We start from the raw sequence: 12,992 nt of genomic DNA, 5'->3' as shown, positions 1-12,992 counted from the left end.
TTAATTGCCCGACCGAAACAGCTGTACTCACTCTAGCGGTGAAAGCATTATCTGAATATCTGTGTAATTTGCGCGCTGTCGCGGAAGCGTTCAGCTCTCGTGTTCAGCCTCCTCGTGTGAAGACCGACTCGGGTAAAGACCATCGACTCTACCTGCGCGACTCCACCGAGCAAGGACACCAGAAAGGCACTTAAGTACCTCCTTTTCCCTTTTCCTTCACTCTTTTTATCTTATTGTTCACCTTAAACAACATGTGCTTTCAATACATTCCTGTTATCACTCGGCAACGCCCTTTCATCACGCTCAAAAGGCAGCGCAATACTGCCAATCTGCGTCCCATTCTCTCATCCGCACACACTCCTCTCTCTCTTTCCGTGGGTCTATGGAATTGCCAGTCAGCAGTCAATAAAGCTGACTTCATTCCAGCCTTTGCATCTCATTCTACTCTTAATATCTTGGGCTTGACTGAGACCTGGATTCGTCCAGAAGACTCAGCAACCCCCGCTGCTCTCTCTAGCAATTTCTCCTTCTCTCACTCCCCTCGCCAGTCTGGGAGAGGTGGGGGTACAGGGCTCCTCGTTTCTAACAATTACAAATACTCTACGCTCTCTTCTATATGCAACAACAACTCATTTGAATATCATGCTATTACACTCACAACTCCCATTAAGATCCATATTGTAGTCATTTATCGTCCCCCAGGTCAGCTGGGTAATTTTGTGGATGAGCTGGATGTGCTGCTGTCCACTTTCCCTGAGGACGGCACCCCACTTCTAGTCTTTGGTGACTTCAACATCCATCTCGACAAGCCGTATGCAGCAGACTTCATCTCTCTCCTAGCCTCTTTTGATCTCACACAACTCATCACCACAGGTACTCACAAATCAGGCAACCAACTGGACCTGGTTTACACACGCAACTGCACCACAGACAACATCTTGGTGAGACCTCTCCATGTCTCAGATCATTTCCTCATTACTTTCAGTCTACAACTCTCTACCCCTGCACCACCACCCCCACCACCAGTCACTTTCAGGCGAAACCTGCGCTCACTTTCCCCCTCCCATCTTTCCTCTGCCGTCTCATCTTCTCTTCCCCCACCCTCACAATTCTCATCTCTGGATGTGAATACCGCAACGGACACCTTATGCTCCACTCTAACCTCTTCTCTAGACATTATCTGCCCTCTCTCCTCCAGGCCAGCACGCGCCACTCCCTCTAACCCCTGGTTATCTGAGGTTCTTAGGGAACACCGGACCGAACTCAGGGCAGCGGAGAGGAAATGGCACAAATCAAAAGACGCATCTGACCTGAGTACGTATCAATCTCTCCTCTCTTCCTTTTCTGTTGATGTTCATGCTGCAAAATCTTCATACTTCCACAACAAGATCAACAACTCCTCCAACACACGATTACTCTTCAAGACATTCAACTCTCTCCTCTGTCCACCTCCACCACCACCCGCCTCCTCCTTAACTGCTGACGATTTTGCGATCTTCTTCACCAACAAAACAACATCTATCAGCAGTCAGTTCTCAGCTCCTCACACACAGGAACCCAGACCGACCCCTTCTACAGCCAACATCCCTCTGTCCTCCTTTTCTCCACTAACCGAGGAAGAAGTATCTACACTTCTCCTCTCCAGTCACCCTACCACCTGCCCTCTAGACCCCATCCCCTCACACCTTCTACAAGCCATCTCTCCCACACTTCTACCATCACTCACACACATCATCAACTCATCCCTCCATACTGGCACTTTCCCTACAGCATTCAAGCAAGCTCGGGTTACTCCACTGCTTAAAAAACCAACACTAAACACATCATTTGTAGAACATTACAGACCTATCTCTCTCCTACCATTCATTGCGAAGACACTTGAAAGAGCTGTTTTCAACCAAGTAACATCCTTTCTGTCTCTCAACAACCAGCTGGATGTCAACCAATCCGGCTTCAAGAAAGGGCATTCTACTGAGACTGCATTACTGTCAGTCACAGAAGCCCTACGGATCGCAAAAGCTGCTTCCAAATCCTCAGTCCTCATCCTCCTGGATCTGTCTGCTGCCTTCGACACTGTGAATCATCAAATCCTTCTGTCCAGCCTCTCAGCACTGGGCATCACAGGAACTTCACTCCACTGGTTTGAGTCCTATCTCACAGGTAGGTCATTCAAGGTCGCATGGAGAGGCGAGGTATCCAGACCACATCAACTGACCACAGGGGTTCCCCAGGGTTCAGTTCTTGGTCCCCTCCTCTTCTCCATCTACACCACATCACTGGGACACATCATACAAGCACACGGCTTCTCCTACCACTGCTATGCTGATGACACACAGCTCTTCCTCTCGTTTCAACCAGATGACCCCACAGTAGCTGCACGGATCTCAAGCTGCCTGGCAGACATCTCGACGTGGATGAAGGAACATCACCTGCAGCTCAACTTGGCAAAGACTGAGCTTCTCGTCCTCCCCGCCAATCCGTCTCTACAGCACAACTTTACTATCCAGCTAGAGTCATCATCAATCACCCCATCAAAGTCGGTGAGAAATCTTGGAGTAACGTTTGATGACCAGCTGACCTTCACAGATCACATTTCAAAGACAGCTCGATCATGCAGGTTTGCACTGCACAACATCAGGAAGATCAGGCCTTTCCTAACTGAGCATGCAACACAACTTCTCGTCCAGGCCCTGGTCATTTCTAGGCTTGACTACTGCAATGCTCTTCTGGCCGGACTTCCAGCATGTGCAACTAAACCCCTACAGATGATCCAAAATGCTGCAGCCCGTCTTGTCTTCAACGAGCCCAAGAGGGCCCACGTCACTCCTCTGTTCATCTCACTGCACTGGCTACCTCTCACTGCTCGCATCAAATTCAAGGCATTGACGCTTGCTTACAGATCTATCACAGGCTCAGCTCCCTCCTACTTTCACTCACTCCTACGAGTCTACATCCCTACCAGAAGCCTACGATCGGCCAACGAGCGACGTCTCGTGGTTCCATCACAGAGAGCCACAAAATCACTTTCCAGAACATTCTCATTCACAGTTCCATGCTGGTGGAACGCTCTCCCCTCCCTCATCCGGAATGCAGAATCCCTGACAACCTTCAAAAAACATCTGAAAACCCATCTCTTCCGTGAGCACTTAACCTCATTAAAAAAAAAAAAAATAAATAAAAAAAAAAAACCTCCCCTTTCCCTCTAAACCTCACTTATCGGGCTTATGCTACTCTGAATAATGCCTGAACTTTGTATCTTGAGCACTTCTTGCGCTGCTTTTTGTTTTTTGCCTCTTCATGATGACTCGCTTAATCTAGTCCTACTTTGTAAGTCGCTTTGGATAAAAGCGTCTGCTAAATGACTAAATGTAAAATGTAAATGTAAATATAATAATACCTTGTAAATCATGTGAATTATTAATAAGTAATGTTAATAACTGAGTAGTCAAAATGAAAAGTTTTGGAGAAATGGGGCAACCTTGTCTTATTCCTCTTGACACTATAAAACTAGGAGTCATACCAGAATTTAATGAGACATAGCTACTAATATCAGTGTAAAACATTTTGATAATGCTACAAAATTCCTCTCCAAAACCAAGAAAACGTAAAGAATCTATAAGGAAGGGATGTTCAATAGTGTCAAAGGCCTTAAAAAAGTCCAAAAACATAATATAACTGTCTGTGTTAATAAAGTCACTATAGTCTAAAATATCCAGTATTAATCTAGTATGATTATGAATATTTCTACCTTTTATAAAGGCAGATTGACACTCATCGATAATTTTTGCCAAACCTTTATCCAGCCTTCTCGAATAAACATGAGCTAATAATTTGTAGTCATTAATAACAGAGTTATGGGTCTCCAGTTGTCCAGCAGCAAATGATCTTTATTGGGTTTAGGGATTAATGTAATGATGCCTCTTTTCATGGAAGGTGAAAGGTTGCCACTAGAAATACATTCTAAAAAAGCATTATAAAGCAAAAGTCTTATATCTGTCCAAAAATGTTGATAAAATGCCACCGATAGTCCATCTAAGCCTGGAGATTTACCCTTTGACATTTTAAAAATAGCATTGTCGAGTTCTTCTATTTTGAGGGGCTCATCCAAATATGATTTGAAATCCTGTTCTATTTACTCTTTTCTTAGTTCTTTTAACTTTGTGAAAAATATTGAAGACTCAATACCTGAGAATTTAGAATTATACAGATTGCAATAAAAAGTTCTTATTTCTTTGTTAATCTGATCATCATCTTCAATAATTATGCCATTGATTGACAACTTCTGAATCTTCTTTTTAGTTTGTCTTTGTTTCTCCAAATTAAAAAAATACGAAGAATTTTTTTCCCCTTCTTCTAACCATCTGGCTCGAGAGCGAATAAGGCTCCCTTGGCCTTCTCCAAGTATAAATTGTCAAATTTCGCTTGTAGATTATTTAGCTGAATCTGTTCATCTATAGTTAAGTCAGTTTTGTTGCCAAATTTGTGCATTTCATTTATCAATTCAAGCCGTTTCATACTTTTAAATTTGCTAATTTGCTTACCAGTCTCTATTGCTAATCCTCTAACATTAAACTTAAACCATTCCCATTTACTCAGGGGTGACGTTTCCATTGCATTAACATCTTTTAAAGCTTCTTTAACCTTTTCAAAAAAACCCTCATTTTCAAGAAGACTGTTATTAAACTTCCAAATGACACTGCGCTCACAACCTGATTTATGGAATGAAAAGGATAGCAAAACTGCACAATGATCGGTTAAGGGAGAAACTGAAATGTCACATTTCGATACGTTGTTAATTAGATTATTAGATATCAACCAGTAGTCAAGTCTTGAGCATTGGGCCTTATTAGAAGAACTGAACCATGTAAATTGTGATTTATGATGATTACTATAAGTGTAATTATATAAGTGTAATTCTGAAATCAAATCTGAAATAACTTCCTCATAACAATGACAATTTGCTTTTGGAGGAGAACGATCTAACCAAAGATCATGAGCCAAATTAAAATCCCCTCCAAAAATAATTCTATCAACAGCATAGGTGATTCTCCATTTTTTGACAGACTCCTTAAGAAAAACAAGCAATTCCCTATTCAGTGTTTTTTGGTTATAACCATAGATACACAGCAAAATAAAATTTACACCTCCTTGTTCAATTACTACCATAAGCCAATGACCCTTAGAATCACTTAGGTGGCACATAACATTACATGGCATCCTATTAAACAGAACCATGACACCTGCAGAATGGGATGTACCATGACAAAAAAAAACTGAATCCCCCCATTGGTTCTTCCAAAATTTAACATCATCTTCCTGAGAGTGAGTCTCCTGTAAAAAAAACACAATTCGTCTTTTGCTCCTTGCAATAAAGAAAAATAGCCTTACGTTTTAAATTATCTCTTAGCCCCCTACAATTTAAAGAAAGAAATGATAACACCATTAAATCGAACGTATCTCAATAAACCAAACAATAAGGACGATGCGCAGGAACGAGAAGAATATGTTCCTTTAAATTCTCAGCAATAAAGAAGATGCAACAAACCAAAAAAGCACTATTGTCGTTAAGTCAAACATTACCTTAGACTAAAAGGCATTGAATCAGTCATTCGGGGTCCACACGCTGGTTATCAATCAATGCATAACCTTCTTTAAGGAACGCTCGCTTCCCCCTCGCTTCCCCCTCTTCCGAGCCTCTTGAACCAACGGCCATAACTTTGCCCGAGCTTCCCTGTCTTCTTTGGAAAAGTCCTCCTTAAACCGAATATGCATTTCTTTGCATACTCTCGCGTCCTTGGACTTTCTCCACACATCATCACGTACATATCTCATTCCGAACTGAATGATAATGGGCCTTGGCGTGCCATCACTTCTCTTGATCCCCAAACGGTGAACAACATCCACCGTGTCTCGTAGCCGATCAACAGAAAGCGGAACCACTCTGGTTAAAATCCCAATCACCAATTCTCTTGCATCCTCTCCGTCTTTTTCTTGTAGACCAATCATTCTCAGATTCCATCTTCGTTTGTAACGAGCTTGTTCCTCGTGGGCTTTCTTGAGAGAGCTGTTCACTATCTGTAATTCGGCGACTTTCTTCTGCAGCACGGAGATTTCTTCCTTGTTCTCAGAGATGGCGCCCTTGTTAACTTCAATACGCTTATCAAAGCCTTTCAGCAGCTCGGTCTGCTCATCCACTTTTTTGGTTAACAGTTGTAAGGCACTGAGAATAGCCATACTAGTTTCACCTTCTTCCACGGATCTCAACCTTTTTGGGAGCGGGCTATCAATCGGCGTGTGTGGAGGATTGGTAGATTTTGAGCTGGCTACATCCATGCCTTCCAAATCACTTTCGTCGCAAGCCTCGTGCAGGGCTAACAGATTATAGTTGTGAACAGACATCTTCACAAAACTAAAAAAAAAACCTTCAGTGTGAGTGATAATTACTCCAAAAGTATTAAAACAATATTTCCAATGAAAATTATGTTTGCTGCATCTTTGAATGTCAAAATCTGGGAACTAAATGACAACTAATATACAGAGCCCGCAAAAGTTAGACCTCTCATTCCGCCATCTTGGATCCTCCCGGCAGTTGTCGTTTTTTTTCCCATTGTGACAAGATCAACTGGAAGAAACGCCCCATGCCGAGTGAACCTAATGGTCAGCTGTCCACCAAGTAAGTGATTTTGTTATAATGATCATTCATAGTTCAATGAAATTGTAGTATAGCCATTGCATACAGTGTGTCAATACACAAAATATGCACACGTCAACTGACATAGCACATTTGAAATAGCCTTTCATGATCACCTGTTTACTTGTAGCTTAGCTATTCATACAAAGTTTTCTGTGCTCTTAGTCAATACAGGTTGGTGTCCTACCGCATAGTATTGGAGTGGGCCCTGAAGGGAGACACTTTGGGTAGAAGAAATCGTAAACCGGCAATCTGTTCGGCATCTTGTCTTACAGCTTCCAAAGTTTGTAACTCCTCGTCTGTGTATTCTGGCTCAAAACTATATGGTTCTGGATCTTGGTTTGATACCCAGTAAAATTCCTCTGACAATTCCTCAAAGTCAGCCATGATCACGAGTCACGTTCGCTACTAGCTAGTTAGTCACGTTTGTTTTGTTTACGGAACCATCAACAGGGCGTCTCGTGTGCTGCGCTAATCACTCCACCCAAGTAGCTGTGCTCCTACGCCTAGTGAGAATATAGTTCCCAGTATTTATACGATTAAAAATGGTCTCTGTCTCATATAGCCTTGTTATTTGTACACGCTGTGACTATACAGATCACAACATGTAAATAGGAAAATGTTTGCATTATTTTGTCACTTATTGGGATTAGTATGCTACCTTATCCATTTACATCCAGTCTTTGTGCTAAGCTAGGCTAGCGGTGGGTGCGTCAAATAACACTTACAGAACGCACAGAAATGAAAAAGGTATGTATGGACTTATCTAACTCTGGGGGATACTACGAATAAGCTAAAGTCCCAAAAAGTCGGAGTGTTCCTTTAAACCACTGTCAAATACTAGATGGAGTTGCAGAGCTGACTCCACCAAAGCTTTGAGAGAAAACTACAGTGCAATAAGAAAGGCCTTGGGAAGGTTTGCCAGAGATGCAGAGGAGAAGAATGATGTAAGTGCTCTGTCATAAACTTGATAAATTGGAGACTGCAATAATGGCGACTCTATGGGATACTGTGCTGAATAGGTTCAAAGCCACAAGTGACACATTGCAGAAGCGTGACATAAACTTAGATACTGCAGAACAATTGCTTGAATCTTTGCATTTGTTTGTGGCAACACTCAGAGATCAATTTTCCCAGTTTGAAAAGACATCTCGGGACACGAAGTGTGTGACTCATTTTTATCAACACGAGACACAGCGGGTGAGAAAAAGAAAAATATTTGCAGATGAGTCCACAGAGAATGACGAGATCCTAAATGGAAGTCAGCGATTTAAGGTGGAAACATAATTATAATAGGCTTGTTTGAGATGCGCCTTGCCTCGCCTGAAATGTATGCGAGAGTAGGCGGCTGCAGTGAGGGGAGGAGTGAAAAAAGCGCAGGCAAGACGGACAGTTCTCTCTTCTCACAGTGGATCTGACACCTACGAGATCAAAGGCGGATATCGCGGGATTCACGCTCGTGCACATGTTGCTAATAAACTGGATGTAATTCAAGTTCTGTTGCTTTTATATGAAAATAAATAAAATGAACAATGTAGCCTACTTGTTATTTAATTCCATTCCAAATACATGTTTATCGATATTTTTTTCTTTAATACAGACATAAGTGTTTTTATTTTATTTTATTTTTTTATAAAAATTAAATTGCATAACCGAAAGAGATCGCACTGTCAGATAGTTTGGGAATATTCACACATAACATATACACATAAAACATAATATTTGAGTTTTAAAATCAAACATTTTAAAAGAGAACAATACATCATAGTTGTTTAAACCATTGAGCAATAAGATGTGTCGTCAGCAAGTCGTTTCCCATCATGCTTTTGATCAGCGCAGTCAGTGGAGAGCAACTGCGCTCGACTGCAGAATCCGACACGTGCGCCTTGCGCTCGCGAGAGATTTTTGACATACGTCAGCATGACATCAGAGCAAGGCGGACCGCACTTCTAACCGGCATGCATCTCGCGCTGATCACCGGTGATCGGTTCTGCGCAGATTTTGCTCATCTCAAACAAGCCTTTTGTCTGACTTGATTCAGTGCCGACGCCACGTGACAGTGTGTGACAGATGCCATCAAAGAAGCGCGATTTGAGAGCAGCCACAGGACTGTCAGTGCTCCAGAGCAGCTGCACAAGCTCTGATGACGACGCAGCTGATCCACGATTGGCCGAATCCACCGCATGGCAACGATCACGTGTGATTCGTTTTTATTCGAACAAAACATGCAAACACCACGTGAGCGGTCACTACAGGAACCAGAAAGTGTCCGACTTCACTTCTCCGTTTGCAGCTCCTCCCCGCCTGCACGCGGCTACTCTCGCCGATCGGTTGCATCCAGCCGCAGCCGATGTCGAACACACCTTTTGATCAGCGCAGTCAGTGGAGAGCAACTGCGCTCGACTGCAAAATCTGACACGTGTGCCTTGCGCTCGCGAGAGATTTTTGACATACGTAAGCATGACATCAGAGCAAGTCAGACACATTTCTAACCAGCATGCATCTCGCGCTGATCACCGGTGATCGGTTCTGCGCAGATTTTGCTCATCTCAAACAAGCCTATTGTGATCATTGACAGAAGGTGTTCGAATAAACACGAATCACACGTGATCGTTGCCATGCGGTGGATTCGGCCAATCGTGGATCAGCTGCGTCGTCATCAGAGCTTGTGCAGCTGCTCTGGAGAACTGACAGTCCTGCGGCTGCTCTCAAATCGCTCTCGTGCTTCTTTGATGGCATCTGTCACACACAGTCACGTGGCGTCGGCACTGAATCAAGTCAGACAAAAGGCTTGTTTGAGATGAGCAAAATCTGCGCAGAACCGATCACCGGTGATCAGCGCGAGATGCATGCCGGTTAGAAGTGCGGTCCGCCTTGCTCTGATGTCATGCTGACGTATGTCAAAAATCTCTCGCGAGCGCAAGGCGCACGTGTCGGATTCTGCAGTCGAGCGCAGTTGCTCTCCACTGACTGCGCTGATCAAAAGCATATGGGAAATGACTTGCTGACGACACAGCTTAATGCTCATTGGTTTAAACAACTATGATGTATTGTTCTCTTTTAAAATGTTTGATTTTAAAACTCTGATATCATGTTTTATGTGTATATGTTATGTGTGAATATTCCCAAACTATCTGACAATGCAATCTCTTTGGGTTATGCAATTTAATTTTTATAAAAAAATAAAATAAATAAAAACACATAGGCTATGTCTGTATTAAAGAAAAAAATATTGATAAACATGTATTTGGAATGGAATTAAATAACAAGTAGCTACTTTGGGTGTCTTGTTCATTTTATTTATTTTCATATAAAAGCAACAGAACTTGAATTACATCCAGTTTATTAGCAACACTGTGCACGAGCGTGAATCCCGCGATATCCACCTTTGATCTCGCAGGTGTTATCCACTGCGAGAAGAGAGAACTGTCCGTCTTGCCCATAGACAGTAAAAGAAATGGACACAGCGACCCCATTGGATTCAACGGAGACAAAGTGAAGCCAATTAGAAACTCTTACTTCCTGGGGGTCGAGCGTACTGCGCAGACTTAAACTGAGCTTGACGACGTAGATGTGACGTGAGCAAACCGTCTGTCTTCTAGTAGCTGTGAAAAGCTGCGAAACCAAGAGAAATATTAATCATTCCCTTCCGAGACTTGCAGAGACGGAGAGTGTGAGTAGGAGCTGTCCATGTGCTAGGAGCAGGAGAAACGTTTAGTAGGTGTTCTGATTAATTACTTTGTCATTTTGCCTCCACGTCCTCCCGATTGGCCGCGAGCTTCTCCTCCTGTCCATACGGTAATTTCCTACTGTGCGACAGAGAGTCGCGTGGCTATGACGCAATCGTTAGCCTATTTTTACAAAAATTGCTTCTACGGGGCCATAACGTAAGCTACAAGGTAATGAAGCCTTTTATACATTTTCGTGTTTCTTTAGAAATAAATAATGGACAAATGGAGTCTTTAAACGCCTCAGATGTGAAGTTATTCACTGTCAAAGTGACGCTAAAATGAATGGGAGTCAATGGGATGCTAACAGCAGGTGGGGGTCCGCTAGCCAATGGCGGCGCCCGGGGGTACCTTCAAAATAATAGAAATCCATGCCCCCCTGGTCTTGCCTGCGCTTTTTTCACTCCTCCTCTCACTGCAGCCGCCTACTCTCGCATACAAAGGTGGATATCGCGGGATTCACGCTGGTGCACATTGTTGCTAATAAACTGGATGGAATTTAAGTTCTGTTGCTTTTATATGAAAATATGACAAGAAACAAGACACCCAAAGTAGGCCTACTTATTTAATTCCATTCCAAATACATGTTTATCAATCATTTTTTCTATAATACAGACATGTGTTTTTTTTATTTATTTTTTTTATAAAAATTACATTGCATAACCCATAGAGATCACACTGTCAGATAGTTTGGGAATATTCACACATAACGTATACACATAAAACATGATATCAGAGTTTTAAAATCAAACATTTTAAAAGAGAACAATACAGCACAGTTGTTCAAACCAATGAGCATTAAGCTGTGTCGTCAGCAAGTCGTTTCCCATCTGCTTTTGATCAGCACAGTCAGTGGAGAGAAACTGCGCTCGGCTGCAGAATCCGACACGTGCGCCTTGCGGTCGCGAGAGATTTTTTACATACGTCAGCATGACGGACCAAAAGGCGGACCGCACTCAACACATTTCTAACCGGCATGCATCTCGCGCTGATCACCGGTGATCGGTTCTGCGCAGATTTTGCTCATCTCAAACAAGCCTTTTAGCATGACACAATTAATCACAAGACACACAAGAGCCAATGCCATTTCACAATCAAAGCTGACGTAATGACGCAAACGGTCATGAGACATACAAGAGCCAATGTAATTTCACTATAAAAACTGATGTAGGCCTAATGTTTATTTGGGTGGCAAATTTTGATCTACGGTGATCACTTTTGGGGATGACCTATCAGTATGAAAAATTAACCTTTTTAATTTTATTATTACAGAGGAGTATTTGCCTGGAATTGATTTTAACAGGCATTTCAGGGTATTATGAGCATTATTATTTTCTAACCATTCAAAAATATTGCATGACATCCAATTATGTCAAATAATTCAAACTCATATTAAGGAAGATTAATATATCCCCTTTCCCTCTTGGCTGAATATGGAGAAATCTAAGATAAAAGAAGAATGTCCTGCCAATATTTTATATAGGCCTACATGGGATGACAAACTGATCAAAACAAGAACTAATAATCACATGATTATTCATTCGGTTCAGACTTGGTATAAACTGCGGTCTCTGTTGGGACAGGGTCATTTTCTTTCCCCTAAAACACCTTTATGGGGAAACAGATTGCTACCAATGAGTCATCAAAACAAAACAAAAATAATATATGAGCAGATAAAGGAATTACACTGTTGGAGCATTGTTTTGATGGTGATATTTTAATGTAGTTTGAACAGTTAAAAATAGATATAATTTGACTAATAAAGAATTCTTTAGTTATCTGCGATTACGAGATTGTTTAAGAGTCAAAGCATAAACTTATCCTTAGATACCGGATTTGACATTTATTGAGCAATAATGTCTGATAAACCACTATATAAAACAATATCTAGAATATATGAAGCTATGATCTCAAATCAGCCTTTAGATGACCGAGATAAATCCAGAAGGAGATGGGAGCAGGATTTGGGGGTAAGAAAAGATGGGGACCTGTGGGGTCAATTAAAGATGGGGTCACCTCAACCTTGAATTCTAATTAATTCAGTTTAATTTCTTTATTACATTCTATCTAGATTACATACATTTAACAACAGTATTTCACCCCTCTGCTTCAGATGTGGTACAGAAGAAGGAACATTTTTGCATTTCACCTGGTTGTGTCCTAAAGTAAAGTTAAGTTTTGGGTGAGAGTATGTGATAGTATATCACAGATTCATGGAATTGATTTTCCAATGGATCCAGAGGTGTGTTTATTAGGCAATTTTACCAACTCTAACCTCCACAACAGTCAAGCTATTAAGCTTACTGAAATGTTAATAATAGCTAAAAAATGGAAAGCAGACACTGATGTGCCAATTGGATTGTGGTTGTTGGAGATTTGCTGATGTGTACCCTTAGAGAAGATCACATATTCAATGAGAGGCAGGGGTGAATTATTTTATAAAATCTGGAAACCCTTTTTGAATTATATTAATATAGTGCCACATGACTTGATTTGATAAAGTTGATTTTCTAACTGCATCATTGTATCTCCCTTTTCCTTTGTTTGTGTTTTTTGTTGTTGTTGTCACCTCC

This window comes from Abramis brama (genome assembly GCF_963993115.1).
Source record: "Abramis brama genome assembly, chromosome: 16".
Classification (NCBI taxonomy): Eukaryota; Metazoa; Chordata; class Actinopteri; order Cypriniformes; family Leuciscidae; genus Abramis; species Abramis brama.
This window is presented reverse-complemented; position numbering follows the sequence as displayed.